At 39.6% G+C, this 12,519-nt stretch overlaps 1 pseudogene; it reads right to left on the reverse strand.

Moving 5' to 3' along the window:
- The window catches only part of LOC149242395 (phytochrome pseudogene), a 41,465-nt pseudogene that overhangs the window by 1,750 nt on the left and 27,196 nt on the right, over positions 1-12,519 (reverse strand).

A 12,519-nucleotide genomic window follows, 5' to 3' on the forward strand; every position in this document is an offset into this window, starting at 1 on the left:
CCCCCCCCCCCCCCCCTGATGCTCGGCACTGCATGGGCACCACTCACAACATCCAGCATCTCAGGGGCATTTTCATTGTACCCCACCACTGCAAATCTCTCCTCCTCCACTGCAAGCCTACACCCAAATGGCTGAATAAACATCCCCCCTCAGTATCCCTACTTCTCTCTCCATATATATCGACCAATTTTGTGTATTCAAACGAATGCATAGACTCCTCAATTTCTAACTGGAGCTTCACATCCACTGGTGTCTGGGTAATTACCCTTGCAATGTGTTATGAAAATTATATGTTAAATATATTTTGAAATTAAGATTTATGTGTTTGGTCTAATACAAGTATATAAATGATATTAATTTCCATTCTCCATTCTATTAATATCACAAAAATGGCATTTTTTCATACCACAATATTTAGACTTTGTCTATGAAGCTCCTAAGAATTCACATTTATTTTAGCAATGTTTTTTTTCTTCTTTAAATCTAATTATTGCAAATATCTCTCTCTCTCTCATATATATCTCTCTCTCTGTTAAAATTGGCAACCAGGGCAAAACTTCATGTGGGTCATCTTATTCATGGCTGATAATATTTTTATTAGATTCCTCTCATCGAGAGGTGTAGGATTGATATAAATATCATCTGATTCTGATAAGTATTCATGGAGATATGAATTTATTTTGATTATGGAATTATTATCAAGCCAACCTACAACTCATGTAGGCTCAGAAGCCCAACAGTCGCATCTATTCAAACAAAAAAGTTGTGTATAAATATAAGAGGACATTTCCTCATTTGCACTCACTCTTCTCATCACATCTCTCTCTATCTACTGTGCAGAAATGATTCTCTTCTCTACTGCACAGAAATGGGTCTCTCTCTCACACATGTGAAGCCGGAAGCTGTTGAACCTGAAACTGCAACTGCAGAAGCAAAGATTGACCTGCGTGGCCTATAAGATCTCCTCTTTGGAACTACGCTATAGGTCCATCTGGATCTCCTCTAAAAGCCGCAACTTTTGGTGGTGGAATGAAGTCAATCCGACAAAAGGTTTGCAAGATATCGATTACCCTAGTTTGAAGCCGGAAACTGCTGAAACTGAAGCTGCAATACAAAAGTAAATATTGACCTGCGTGGCCTAGAAGATCTCCTCATATGAACTGTGTTGTAGGTTCATCTTAACCTCCTCTGAAAGCCGCAACTTTTTGTGGTCGAATGAAGTCAATCCGACGAACGGTTTGCAAGATATCGACTGCCCTAGTTTGAAGCCAAAAACTTCTGAAACTGAAGCTGCAACTGCAGAAGTAAAGATTGACCTGCATGGCCTAGAAGATATCCTCATCTGAACTGAACTGTAGGTTCATCTAAACCTCCTCTGGAAGCCGCAACTTTTGGTGGTGGAATGAAGTCAATCCGACGGTCGGTTTGTGAAATATCGTCTGCCCTAGTTTGATAATGAAGCCGCTAATGCTGATGCTGCTGATCTAGGGTTTGCTATTGTTGATATAAATCAGATTTATTGTACTATTTCTCTCTACTGAATTATTGAAGATAAAAGAATATTTTATCAAAGGGTTTCCCCACACATTGTGGGGTTTGTCCCTGGCTAGCCGCTAGATCTTGTGTCTCTTGTCTTGGCTTGTTTTCTGTCGATCATTTAATGTTCTATCTACACTTTACTTTATGTACATGTGATTGCTAATCTGTGGAATATAATAAGAAAAAGAAGTAAACTGTTATAAGCATAGAACATACCATAACTTAACATGGTATCAGAGCTGAGGTGAAGACAAAGCCCAAGCAAGAGCAAGAGCAATCACTGAAGAGAAGATTGGCAAGGCTATCCTAAAAGAACTATGGGGTCCTCAATACTCTTTCCTACTGAAAACAAGCTCCGTGAGAAAGCTGACTATCACGGATGGAAGATGTCTATCGATCTAACCCTTGAAGATCAAGGAGTGTTGGGTCACGTAAGAGGCAATATTGTTAAGCCTCCATCAAATGCATCCGTTGCTATCTGGAACAAATGGAAAACCGAAGAAGACAAAATAAAAGATCATCTGGGACTCTATCAACAAGAACTTGGTGGCCTACATCTCTGAACTGGACACCTCCAAGGAAATCTACAATAGACTTGGAAATGGTACTCACGACTCTTGAAGGATTACCATCCGAATGGTACGTGTTCAGGATTACTCTTCTGAACTATAATGTAATTCCTGGTTTCGAGGAATTAATGGCTAGATGCATTCAAGAAGAAACAAGGGAAGAAGAGCAAGAAATGCCCATGCCTAAAGGTCCTCCTGCTGCCTTTTCTTCTCATGCTAAGAAAAGAAATAATTCAAGGACTAAATCAAAAGGAAAGGCTGGACCTAAGGGTGGAAGAAAAGGACGATGTTACATCTGTGATAAAGCAAGCCACTATGCAAGGGAGTGCCCTGATAGAAAGGACTCACATCGGGACGATGATCAAAATCCCTTTGATGGCAAATCAAAGGAATGACAAATTCAACAGCAAAGGTAAGAGGAGAGCTGGGGATCGAGGAAGAGGACAACCATTCAAGAAGGCTAAAGTCTAGGATGTATTAAATGCATCTAACCTCAAAAAGAACTTAGTGTCCATCTCAGCAATGGAAGACAAAGGCTACAAGGTAACCTTCAGCAATGGCAAGGTACGTATATGGAAAACTAATGTTAAAGATGCCTTTACTCTTGGGTTTAGTGTTGATTCATTATATCAGGTCGATGGAAGTCCACTAGGTCTCATGTCTTGTGACACAACTCTTCAGTCCGAACTTTGGCGTCAGAGGTTTTCCCACCTTCATTACAAAGCTCTACCCGATGTAAGACAGATGGTAACAGGGATGCCCGAATTCCAAGTAGAGAAAGAAGGTGTATGTCCAGGATGTGCTGAAGGAAAGCTCAAAAGGGGACCATTCCCCTCAAGCCAAAGCAAGACCTCCGATATATTACAGTTGGTTCACTCAGGCATATTTGAGGATGGCATTAAGAGGGAGACTACTATACCATGTACTCCTGAGCAAAATGGTGTGGCGGGAAGAAAGAACCGCACGATTATGGAAGCTGTCCGGGCCATGCTACATGATCAAAGACTTCCGAAGTTTCTATGGGATGAAACTACAAACACTGCCGTATATGTACAAAATCGATGCCCTCATCAAGCATTGGGTTCCTAGACTCCTGAATAAAAGTTCACCAGTAAGAAACCTGATGTTTCTCATTTTAGAATTTTTGGAAGCCCTATATATTTTCATGTGCCGAAAGAGAAAAGAAATAAATTGGGTGCATCTGGAAAGAAGGGAATTTTCGTGGGCTATGTTGAAAATATTAAAGGCTATAGAATCTATGTAGCCGGTCAAAGGGAAGTCGTAGTTAGTCATGATGTCACTCTCAGCAAGGTGAGCAATCTTTCGACTTTGAGGGGCTCTCAAGAAGCCAACACCAAGGAACCGAAAGAAAAGGATGATGAATCAATGCCTGATGTAGAAGAACCCATGGATCCGATTGATCCTCCTCCACATGAGCCTTCCTCTTCTAGGAAGAGACCTTCATGGCTTATGGGGCTACTTGATGATGTTGAAGGACATGTTGCACCCCGAGGAACCTTTCGTGAAAGTAATAAACCTAATAGGTATCAGGGATACCTGACCATCATGAGCACGATCATACAAAATGAGCCTTCATCATTCTCAGACGCCGTCAAGCATCAAGTATGGAAGGATACTATGACCGAAGAATATGAGTCTATCATGAAGAATGATGTCTGGGAAGTAGTTCCCAGACCCCAAGGCAAGACAGTTGTTACTTCCAAATGGCTTTACAAGATAAAGCATGCAACAGATGGAAGTATGAAAAAGTATAAGGCTCGTTTTGTTGCTCGTGGTTTCTCCCAGAAGGAAGGTATAGACTATGATGTGATATTTTCACCTGTTGCCAGATATATGACCATCCACTCGATCATAGCCCTTACCGCTTCACAAGGATGGAACCTACATCAGATGGATGTCAAGACGAAGTTCTTGCACGGTTCGATCAAAGAAGAGGTCTATGTGGAGAAACCCGAAGGATTTGAGATTTATGATCGAAAATCTCATGTATGTAGGTTGAAGAAGGCTCTTTATGGGCTGAAGCAAGCACCCCAAGCATGGTATTAGAGGATCGACAGCTACTTGATGAAGCTAGGATTCACTAGGAGTGAAGCCGATCCTAACCTTTACTTTAAGGTTGAAGATGACAAGCCTCTCATACTGGTGTTGTATGTGGATGACCTCTTTCTAACAGGTGCAGACCCTCTCATTCACAAATGTAAGAGGGAGTTGGCTTCTGAATTTGAAATAAAGGACCAAGGACTTGAATTATGGAAGAAGCCAAGGGAAATTTTCCTATCTCAAGGAAAATATGTGGTAAAGATATTGGAAAGATTTGGTATTATGGATTGCAAGCCTGTGACTACCTCAAGGATCTTAACTTTTAGAAGTTATATGGTAGTGATGTCGGACCAGATTTGGGAAATGCCTCTGAGTTTCAAAAACTCATTCGCGTTGATGTTCTTGGTGAACCTCCGTTTGAACATATGTTTTGTAGTTAGCACTATGAGCTCATATTTGGTTGAGCCTCACTACATTGATGCCAAGAATCTTCTAAGATATCTTCATGGCACAATTACTAATGGATTGAGATACACTACCAGAAATATGAAACTGCATGATTATTCAAATGCTGATTAGGCAAGTAGTGTGGAGGATCACTGGAGCACTTTTTAGTGATGTTTCTCTTTGGATTCTGCTTCGATATAATGGATGAGCAGGAAGCAGAAGTCAGTTGCCATAAGCATCATTGAGACCATATACATATCTACGAGTATGATCTCCTATGAAGCTGCCTGGTTGGGGAAGCTCTTCAGTGAGTTGTTTGAACACATACCACTGTGATTCTCTGTAACAACCAGAGGTGGGATTTGATTATTGAGGAATCCCGTATTCGTCAATTACTCCAACAGATAGACATCATATAGGATATGGTAAGTCGATGAGCAAGGAGGCTCCATCGCATTAAGATGATGTACAGGTCGATACACCTTGTTAAAGATCTAATCTGTGATTTTCCCAAATGACTTGGAGTCATTAAGAAACCCTTGTACAAGGGTCATGCATGTTGCATACATTGAGCTCTAGGAGCTCTGAGGGCTTGCGGTTCTTACTGGAGCAACATACGACCACAGGGTGACTCACCCTCCCCTGGTGGTGCGCACTGGAACAAGATGATTCGCTCTCTTATGGGACAAGATGATTCACTCTCTTGTGGAATAGAATGATTCACTCTCTTGTGTAGCGGGATGATTAGTTCTCCTGTGAGGTCTGGATTGATGTGTTCTCCATGGCGATTGTAGCAGGATTGATGTGTTCTCCTGTGAGGCCTGGATTGATGTGTTCTCCATGGCGATTATAGCAGGATTGATGTGTTCTCCTGTGAGGACAGGATTGATTAGTTCTCCTGTCGAGGCATCCTACCCATGCAGTCTGGGACTCATGGGAAGTACCTCTCATCTGATCAATGAGCAGGGAAATGAAGTTACAGACCATAGTAGTACCGATGGACGCATCGTTGTATCTACCGTACTCCCTATGCTAGGATGACCTCCATTGATCTGGGATCAATGATACTGGTCTGGGACCAGTGGTAGGAGTTTTACCATACTATGACGCTGACTTTGAGTCGGTTGAGACTGGTCTGGTACCAGTGGTACATACTCCGAGACTGACTTCGTGTCAGTGCAGTACTAGTCTGGGACCAGTGAGAGTGGTACATACTATGACACTGACTTTGGTTCGGTTGAGACTGGTCTGGGACTAGTGGTACACTCTCTGAGACCGCGATACTGGTCTGGGACTAGTGGTAGGAGTTCTACCATACTATGACGCTAACTTCGGGTCGGTTGAGACTGGTCTGGGACCAGTGGTACATACTCCGAGACTGACTTCGTATCAGTGCAGTACTAGTCTGGGACCAGTGAGAGTGGTACATACTATGATGCTGACTTCGAGTCGGTTGAGACTGGTCTGGGACCAGTGGTACACTCTCTGAGATTGTGATACTGGTCTAGGACCAGTGGTAGGAGTGGTACTTACTATGAATCTGACTTCGGGTCGGCTGAGACTGGTTTAGGACCAGTGGTACGCACTCTGAGACTGACTTTGAGTAAGTGGAGGATGATATTGGTCTAGGACTAGTGGAGTTGTACTCACTATGACACTGACTTCGGGTTGGTTGAGACTGGTCTGGGACCAGTGGTACATACTCTGAGATTGACTTTGAGTCAGTATGATACATCCTCAATCATTTCTTCTTCTTCATAATTCGGACAAAATCAGAGCAGAACAGAACAATGCAAGAGTAAAGCAGAATAGAGCAAAACAGTACCGATCAGTACAGGGCAGAACAAGACAAAGCAGAACAGGCAGAATAGAGCAGAGCAGCGCAAGGGTCACGTTGTATAGGGCAATGCATTTGATGGATGAATAGTAACAAGCGATAGACAGATTGCAGATGAAGTTCTCCCTGGTTGAGAGGGAGTGTTAAAATTGTAAACTATGGCAAAACTTCATGTGGGTCATCTTATTCATGGCTGATAATATTTTTATTAGATTCCTCTCATCGAGAGGTGTAGGATTGATATAAAGATCATCCGATTCTGATAAGTATTCATGGAGATATGAATTTATTTTGATTATGGAATTATTATCAAGCCGAACTACAACTCATGTAGGCTCAGAAACCCAACAGTCGCATCTATTCAAACACCAACGTTGTGTGTAAATATAAGAGGACATTTCCTCATTTGCACTCACTCTTCTCATCACATCTCTCTCTCTCTACTGCGCAGAAATGAGTCTCTTCTCTACTACGCAGAAATGGGTCTCTCTCTCACACATGTGAAGCCGGAAGCTATTGAACCTCAAATTGCAACTACAGAAGCAAAGATTGACCTACGTGGCCTATAATATCTCCTCTTTGGAACTGCACTCTAGGTCCATCTGGATCTCCTCTAAAAGTTGCAACTTTTGGTGGTGGAATGAAGTCAATCCGACGAACGGTTTGCAAGATATCGATTGCCCTAGTTTGAAGCCGGAAACTGCTGAAACTGACCCTGCAACTGTAGAAGTAAAGATTGACCTGCGTGGCCTAGAAGATCTCCTCATTTGAACTATGTTGTAGGTTCATCTGAACCTCCTCTGAAAGCCGCAGCTTTTGGTGGTGGAATGAAGTCAATCCGACGAATGGTTTGCAAGATATCGACTGCCCTAGTTTGAAGCCAGAAACTACTGAAACTGAAGCTGCAACTGCAGAAGTAAAGATTTACCTGCGTGGCCTAAAAGATATCCTCATCTGAACTGCACTGTAGGTTCATCTGAACCTTCTCTGGAAGCCGCAACTTTTGGTGGTGGAATGAAGTCAATCTGACGGTCGGTTTGTGAGATATCGTCTGCCCTAGTTTGATAATGAAGTCACTAATGCTGATGCTATTGATCTAGGGTTTGCTACTGTTGATATAAATCATATTTATTGTACTATTTATCTCTACTAAATTATTGAAGATAAAAGAAGATTTGATCAAAGGGTTTCCCCACACATTGTGGGGTTTGTCTCTTGTCTTGGCTTGTTTTCTGTAGTTCGTTTAATTTTCTATCTACACTTTACTTTATGTACATGTGATTGCTAATCTATGGAATATAATAAGAAAAAGAAGTAAACTGTTATAAGCATAGAATATACCATAACTTAACACTCTCTCTCTCTCTCTCTCTCTCTCTCTCTCTCTCTATATATATATATATATATATATATATATATATATGCATTCACGGATAATTTCTTAGAAACCTTGCTTCAAGGACACTGCCTCTTCAAGAGGTGAGACCAATTGTGTATATGTCCTATATGAGATCCCAAGATTCATAAAATAGACATAAATGATTTCAAACATAATATAAAGCTTGGGAAGGAACAACTAATGGCCATAGAAGGATGACATGACTAAAAAGGGTATTATTCACATTAGTAATTAACTTGATTATTTGAATATATTAAACCAAGTTATCAATTAGCTTAATATTAAATTATAACTATGGCACTAAAGAAAACAATTTTGTGTTAGAGCGTGACCTACAAAGTACATTGCATCAGTGCCTAGCAAGTATCAAGAGAAAAATTGTAAGTTATGTAGAACTCACACATGAGAGGATTTGGTAGATCCTTGGGAATCTTCTCAGTACTAATAATGCTTGTTTACGAGCATAATAAAAGAAAAAAAAACTTATGACTATTGTTATACACATGTATGTGAGTCAGCTAAGAGTGGACAAGTCCTAAGTTGGATTAATGAGTCTTGTGTATCATACAGATATTTGAACAATTCAAAATGGTGAGAATGCAAAGAAATCAAGGTCAAGGAAGGTCATCACAAGGACCTCCTACAAATAACCCATTACCTTCACCGGAGTTGGCTCTCATCTTGCATTCCCTATAAGCAATTAATGGGACTTTAAAAGGGCGCCAAATAATTGAAGTGGAAGTAGAGCACCCTCCATCAGGGTTAGGAAATCTCGAGGTATCAAGAGACTCTAATAGAGGACCTCCAATCGAGGACATTAATAGGGAGCTCCAAAATATTAAGCTCCCAGATTTTTTTGGAGGTCATGCCAGCGAATGTGCAGAAGCCTGGTTAGAGGAAATGAGAAGGTTCTTCACACTAAGAGATTGTACTTCCAATTCAAAAGCTAAAATAGCGATATTCCAACTCATAGATAGTGCTCTCAATTGGTGGGGTAACTTAGAGCGTCAACTACACCTCACTTTGGACACAGTTACTTGGGAGTTATTTGAGGAGAGATTCAGGAAAAAGTACCTACCAACATATTATGAAGAACAACAGGTAGGAGCCTTCCATGCCTTGGTACAGGGAAATCGTACGGTAGAAGAATATGAGATTAGATTCATGGAATTGGTCAAGTATGTCTCCTACATGGATACTGACCAGTGCCAAGAAGATCGTTTCATTTATGGATTGAACCCCAATATTAGGGCAATGGTGCGGATGTGGAAACCATCCTCTGTTGTAGAAGCTGTGGAACATGCTCATTATGTTGAAGAACACTTAGACTTAAAGGGTGGAAACAAAACCATTTTTCCACAACAACCAAGGTTTATGGGGAAGGCCCCTCGTACCTTCCCCAGGGGAGGAAGTTTGAGGCCACCGCCATATGGAAACAGGGTTGTACCCAGAGCACTGACAGTGGGGATTTCAATGGTTACTAGTGCAGCTTCACCCACAGCTTCAAGGGTGTGTGCAAATCAAGGTCATACGCGAGGAGCAACAAGTAGGGGCAGGGGTCCCAAGGGAAGGAACTCTTTCCAGAGAACTCCACAATATTAGAGTTTAGGCTTCTGTGATCCATATTAAGTTAGAGAAAGATTTCGGCGAAAATCACATGGAATGTCATTTGTCGACGCGTTTCGAACCAACCAGTGTGGTTCATCGTCAGGACAAGATGAAGAAAACAGATCTAGCTTAGCATGTTATATAGACCGAGCAGAGCCTCCAACGGCTAGTTTGACCCAACCGCTAATATTGACCAAAGGACCAGGATCAAAATAAAAGATAATCAATAAATAATCAAAAATTAAAGGTCAAATTACTAATAAAAGAAAATTAGTTGCAACGGACCGCTTCTAAGAAAAAATTAAGTGAATAAAAATAAAATAATAAAAGTAACAAATTAAACAAATAAATAGATATAAAAACCCGAAATAAAAATAGTAAAAATAAATACACAAACAAATAAAATAAAAATAAATCAAATAAAAGAGAAATCAAATAAAAAATAAACCACTAGATATGAATAAGAGTTAAACGTGAATAAACATGAATAAAAATAATAAAAATAAAATAAAATAAAAATAAATAAATAAAATAAAAAGAATAACAATAGTAAAAATAAAATAAAATAATAAGCTTAAAAATAAATAAAGTGATAATAAATTAATTAATTAATAATAATTAATAATTAATAATAAAAATAATAAAAATAACTAACTAAATAAACGAAAAATAATAATAAAACACGAAAAAATGAAATAAAATAATAATAAATAAATAAAATTGAATAACTAAGTGGGACTAAAATAAAATAATAAGCTTAAAAATAATAATAAATAATATCTAGTGGTTTATTTTTTAATTGATTTCTCTTTTATTTTATTTATTTTTATTTTATTTGTTTGTGTATTTATTTTTACTATTTTTATTTCGGGTTTTTATATCTATTTATTTATTTAATTTGTTACTTTTATTATTTTATTTTTATTCACTTAATTTTTTCTTAGAAGCGGTCCGTTGCAACTAATTTTCTTTTATTAGTAATTTGACCTTTAATTTTTTATTATTTATTGATTATCTTTTATTTTGATCCTGGTCCTTTGGTCAATATTAGCGATTGGGTCAAACTAGCCGTTGGAGGCTCTGCTCGGTCTATATAACATGCTAAGCTAGATCTGTTTTCTTCATCTTGTCCTGACGATGAACCACACTGGTTGGTTCGAAACGCGTCGACAAATGACATTCCATGTGATTTTCGCCGAAATCTTTCTCTAACTCCACAATATTCTGTTCAAAGTCTACCACACATCACTTGTTGGGGATGTGGGGGACCTCACTACCAGCGTGACTGTCCTGAGTTACAAACTAGTAACAACTGTAGAGAAGGAAAAGCACCAATGGGGGGAGAAAGTGGCCACCATCGAATCTATGCAATAGTTGATAACCAACAAGTTGAACACCAATATGCCATGGTAGAAACCTTAGGTATGATAAACAAAGTAAAAGTTAAAATTTTGTTTGTTTCATGTGCTACAGATAGTTTCATTTCACTAGTTGCATTAGAAAAATGTGGGTTGGCAACCTATGAGCATGATGACTTTAAGCAAGTTGAGATTACTTCTGGGATAAAACAAGCAGTAGGACCTAGTGTTGACCAATGTTAGGTAAACCTCGGGGTGTGTATAACTAAGTTGAAGGCATGAGTCACAGCATTGGGGACGTATGATGTGATTATTGGAATGGACTGGCTAGAAGCTCATCGAGCTTTGGTAGTCTGTTTCAAGAAGAAGGTGATTTGTTTAGATGATGAAGGTAGGCCAATTGAGATTTGTGGAATGACGAGAGGAGTGTCGCTATGATTCATATCCATGATGAAGGTAAAGCATTGTCTCTGACAAGGTTGCAAGCTATATGTGGTCGAGGCTGTAAGTGACCAGAAAGGACCCTCCCTAGATCAACACCGAATTTTGTCAGAATTCAAGGATGTTTTTCCTAAGGAATTGCCTAGATTACCTCCTGTAAGGGATATTGATTTCACAATCGACCTAAAACCTGGTGTAGAACCAATATGTAAGACACCCTATAGGTTGAAAACGCCAAAACTTTGTGAGTTTTACATGTAGTTAAAAGAGCTCTTAGACTTGGGATTTCTCAGACCTAGTATCTCACCTTGGGGTGCACCAATGATTTTTGTCAAGAAGAAGGATGGTTCCTTAAGGCTATGCATAGATTATAGGGACTTGAATAGAGCCACAATAAAGAGGTACCCGATACCTAGAATAGATGACCTCTTTGATGAAATGAAGGGAGCAACGATTTTCTCAAAGATCGATCTACGATCCGGATACCACCAATTGAGGATTAAGGAAGGTGACATCTCAAAAATTGCATTTCGAACTCGGTTTTGGCACTATGAGTTTGTAGTTGTTCCATTTGGTTTGACCAATGCACCAATAGTATTCATGAGCCTCATGAATGGGGTGTTTAGGAAGTATTTGGACCAATTTGTGCAAGTCTTTCTGGACGACATTCTTGTGTATTCCAAGAATGAAAAGGAGCATGAAAAGAACCTAAGGGTTGTATTGACTTGCTTAAGGGAAAATCAATTGTATGGAAAATTGTCAAATGTTCCTTCTTTCAGAAGAAATTTCATTACCTTGGGCACATCATTTCAGGAGAAGGGATTTTAGTTGACCCGAAAAAGGTAAAGGCCATAATGGATTGGCCAGTACCGAAAAATGCTCATGAGGTGCATAGTTTTATGGGGCTAGCAGGGTATTATTGCAGGTTTGTGGAAGGGTTTTCAAGGATTGAAAAACCCATCACCACATTACAATGAAAGGGGGCCAGGTATGAATGGGCATATGAATGTGACACTGCATTCATAGAACTAAATAGGTTACTAACTAGTGCACAAATCCTTCGAGTACTAGACATGGAAAAAGACTTCACTATCTGCATCGATGCTTCAAAGCAAGGATTGGGAGCAGTATTGATGCAAGAAGGCGGAGTAATAGCTTACGCATCTAGAAAATTGAAGAAACATGAAGAGTTGTATGCTACCCATGACTTAGAGTTAGCAACAGTGATGTTAGTTTTGAAACTGTGGAGACACTACCTTG

This window comes from Pinus tabuliformis, chromosome 8 (assembly GCF_031772625.1).
Source record: "Pinus tabuliformis cultivar Carrire ecotype Pingquan chromosome 8, CPIR1, whole genome shotgun sequence".
In the NCBI taxonomy this organism is placed as follows: domain Eukaryota; kingdom Viridiplantae; phylum Streptophyta; class Pinopsida; order Pinales; family Pinaceae; genus Pinus; species Pinus tabuliformis.